This window comes from Littorina saxatilis, linkage group LG3 (assembly GCF_037325665.1).
Source record: "Littorina saxatilis isolate snail1 linkage group LG3, US_GU_Lsax_2.0, whole genome shotgun sequence".
Lineage (NCBI taxonomy): Eukaryota > Metazoa > Mollusca > Gastropoda > Littorinimorpha > Littorinidae > Littorina > Littorina saxatilis.
The window spans coordinates 31,974,097-31,978,551 of NC_090247.1; positions in this window are offsets into that span (position 1 = coordinate 31,974,097).

The window sequence follows — 4,455 nt, forward strand, 5'->3', positions numbered from 1 at the left end:
GGTGAGGAGATGGCAGCTCGCAGAAAATCGGCGGCTTATAAAGCCGAGTTCGTGATCACAATTCACACTCGAAGGATTGTCCTTGCATGTGCACAACAATTTTGCAATGTTACCTGCCTTATTCTACCCGTGCGCACGCCAAACAACAGCCTACTTTTTGGCGATTTTGCTATTTTAGTCACGTGCTGCAGCTCTGCGCCCGGGAGTCCCGTGTAGTTTTCCTGCTAACACAGCATAACCTACCCATTGGTGTGTAGCATGCGACAGCCATTTGATTTTGCTGACGAAAGAACAGGGTGTTTTAAACAAATGAAAGTCAGCGGGGAAATCAGTGGCCCGTCCCTAACTTTTTTCCGCTAGTATATATGATGTCGGGAGCAGATACCAGTGAAGATAAATTGCCATTTTTTAATACTAACTTTAAAATGCTTTAGCTTCAGACCTGGATTCCAGGTTGTAACACCCCCCCCCCCCCCCCCCCCTTCGGGCTTAACTGCTCCGCCCCTGACTTGACTTGACTTATTCCTGTAGACTCCCTGTGGAGCATAGGGCCGCAACAACTTTTTGTTGCGGTTTCTGTAGCAAGTTTGTTTTTTGGCGGGGTGGAGTTGCTAACCCCACGCCCAACCCTCCTCCTTTATCCGGGCTTGGGACCGGCTGAAAGACCTTTAGGGTGCATCCAGGCGGAGTTGCTCCGCCCCTGGGTGGCGTCATTTACCTGCAATATTATAGGTGTTTCCGGGTACCTGGTGTATATGTGAACATCGCAAAAAGCTTGATTACATTGTGTAAGTGTTGCGGGGTTTTCATTGTACGTGTACCCAACACAAGGTTTGATTACCTTGTGTAAATGTTGTTGGGTTCTCAGTGTATGTGTACCCAACACAAGGTTTGATTACCTTGTGTAACTGTTGTTGGGTTCTCAGTGTATGTGTACCCAACACAAGGTTTGATTACCTTGTGTAACTGTTGTTGGGTTCTCAGTGTATGTGTACCCAACACAAGGTTTGATTACCTTGTGTAACTGTTGTTGGGTTCTCAGTGTATGTGTACCCAACACAAGGTTTGATTACCTTGTGTAACTGTTGTTGGGTTCTCAGTGTACGTGTACCCAACACAAGGTTTGATTACCTTGTGTAACTGTTGTTGGGTTCTCAGTGTACGTGTACCCAACACAAGGTTTGATTACCTTGTGTAACTGTTGTTGGGTTCTCAGTGTAGGTGTACCCAACACAAGGTTTGATTACCTTGTGTAACTGTTGTTGGGTTCTCAGTGTATGTGTACTCAACAAAAGGCTTGCTTACCTTGTGTAAGTGTTGTTGCGTTCTCAGTGTATGTGTACCCAACACAAGGTTTGATTACCTTGTGTAAGTGTTGTTGGGTTCTCAGTGTATGTGTACCCAACACAAGGTTTGATTACCTTGTGTAACTGTTGTTGGGTTCTCAGTGTATGTGTACTCAACACAAGGTTTGATTACCTTGTGTAACTGTTGTTGGGTTCTCAGTGTATGTGTACCCAACACAAGGTTTGATTACCTTGTGTAACTGTTGTTGGGTTCTCAGTGTATGTGTACCCAACACAAGGTTTGATTACCTTGTGTAACTGTTGTTGGGTTCTCAGTGTATGTGTACCCAACACAAGGTTTGATTACCTTGTGTAACTGTTGTTGGGTTCTCAGTGTATGTGTACCCAACACAAGGTTTGATTACCTTGTGTAACTGTTGTTGGGTTCTCAGTGTACGTGTACCCAACACAAGGTTTGATTACCTTGTTTAACTGTTGTTGGGTTCTCAGTGTACGTGTACCCAACACAAGGTTTGATTACCTTGTGTAACTGTTGTTGGGTTCTCAGTGTACGTGTACCCAACACAAGGTTTGATTACCTTGTGTAACTGTTGTGGGGTTCTCAGTGTATGTGTACTCAACAAAAGGCTTGCTTACCTTGTGTAAGTGTTGTTGGGTTCTCAGTGTATGTGTACCCAACACAAGGTTTGATTACCTTGTGTAACTGTTGTTGGGTTCTCAGTGTATGTGTACCCAACACAAGGTTTGATTACCTTGTGTAACTGTTGTTGGGTTCTCAGTGTACGTGTACCCAACACAAGGTTTGATTACCTTGTGTAACTGTTGTTGGGTTCTCAGTGTACGTGTACCCAACACAAGGTTTGATCACCTTGTGTAACTGTTGTTGGGTTCTCAGTGTACGTGTACCCAACACAAGGTTTGATTACCTTGTGTAACTGTTGTTGGGTTCTCAGTGTACGTGTACCCAACACAAGGTTTGATTACCTTGTGTAACTGTTGTTGGGTTCTCAGTGTACGTGTACCCAACACAAGGTTTGATTACCTTATGTAACTGTTGTTGGGTTCTCAGTGTATGTGTACTCAACAAAAGGCTTGCTTACCTTGTGTAAGTGTTGTTGGGTTCTCAGTGTATGTGTTCCTAGCACACACCATGGCTGCCACTCAGGCCCTAGGTTTTGCGGATCTCTCAGTGGATGTGTATACGGCATAAAGCCTTACTAACATATTACGATTGGTTCCGCAGTCTTCAGTGAACAGTGGTAAAATAAAGTCAGAGAAAATATAAGGTTCTAAAGGGGAGGGAGTCTTAAAACTTTAGATTTACATAAGTTATGAAACAGAAAAGCTGTTACGGAAGGGAATTGTAGAATTGTAACAGAGCGTCTTAAAATGGAGTTCCACTTTGTGTGTACACCTCGAAGGGGTTGATTATCTTGTGTAAGTTTTTGAGGGGATTTTGCTGAACGTGTACTTTGCGAAGGGCCTCATTACTGAAAAACAGATTACTTACCTCTTCTAAATATATGTAATTGGACAAATACCGGGTGACACTGTGACCTTTTCGGATCAGTATACAGGTGTGCCGTGTAGGTGCTACTTAGCGTAATACACTCTAAGCCTAGAATCACTATATAACTATTTCAGAGCACGTGATGTGACATACAAAGCTCGCTCTCCACCCCCACCCCCAACCTCCGACTCAAATTCGGACACGTGAACTTATTCCCCCGCCACTACTTTATCATAATTATGGCGTTGATTTTGGTGAGCAGGTAGTAAAGACAAAAGTAAATCAATGAACTATGAATGAATACAAAGATCAAAACCACGTCATTGTGTACATTTTGTGGTAGAAATGAAGAAACCCTTTTACATATGTTTTGGGAGTGTGATAAAGTGCAGACTTTTTGGATAGAATTTGTAAATTGGCTAAAGGCGAACTGCACCCATTGCGACAATTTAAAACTGTCTAAAGAACTGGTTATTCTTGGAGTTGCGAACAATGTAGTCACCGATAAAGCTTTTGATGTGTTATTAATCTGTGCCAAACACCATGTATATATTTCCAAAATGAACAAAAAGACCCCTCATTTTCAGACATTTAGTAGAAACTTTAAGCAAAGATTTATTTGTGAAAAGTATAACGCAGTTGTGAATTATACAGTAGATAAATTCTACAAGGATTGGCGCCTGTATATGCACGTTTTGATGTAACCCTTAGGTTTTTTCTTTCTTAAAACCTTTTGATAATGCGACCACCAAACCACTGAACATCCCCCCTCCCCATTCCATCCTCCCACCCCATGTATGTTGTAATTGTCCAAGTGTGTTTTTCTGTTATATGATTCTGTCCTTTCGGTTAGGTGATGTCCTGTAATGTACAGCATATACATGTGAAAAAAAAAACTTTACAAAAAGAGAATAAAAATAAAATTAAAAAAAAGATCAAAACCACCAGTGCATCAAAACATTGTTAAATCAATAATCAGTAAATCAATATATTAATATAACAATTCAATGATTCAACAAAACAATGTATGGGAAGATATGGGCCTCATCCTTCCTGATCAAAGAAAGGGCATAGGGAGAGAGAGAGAGAGAGAGAGAGAGAGAGAGAGAGAGAGAGAGAGAGAGAGAGAGAGAGAGAGAGAGACAGACAGACAGAGAGAGACAGAGAGAGAGAGAGAGAGAGAGAGAGAGAGAGAGAGAGAGAGAGAGAGAGAGAGAGAGAGTCGGAAATTTTATTTGTTAGGCCTCCGGCCCATAACAAGACTGGTGACACATAATACAAGCGAACAATGTTTAAAAGAAGCAACCTTGTGGACCTGCATCTTGCAACTGTGCATTTTCCAGAGAATCAGTGCGAAATCGTATAGCTTTGTAAATATACGTTGCTAACTGTCTTACCACTTGGTCATTTGTAGAGGATAGTAATTGGCACATTCTAAACATGGATGGGTTCCGATAATACTTTGAGGCTATTAATTCAACTCTGATCTCATTATATGCGGGACAAACAAGTAAAAAATGAACTTCCGTAGTGTGTGTGTGTGTGTGTGTGTGTGTGTGTGTGTGTGTGTGTGTGTGTGTGTGTGTGTGTGTGTGTGTGTGTGTTTGTGTGTGTTTGTTTGTATCAAAAACGAAATAA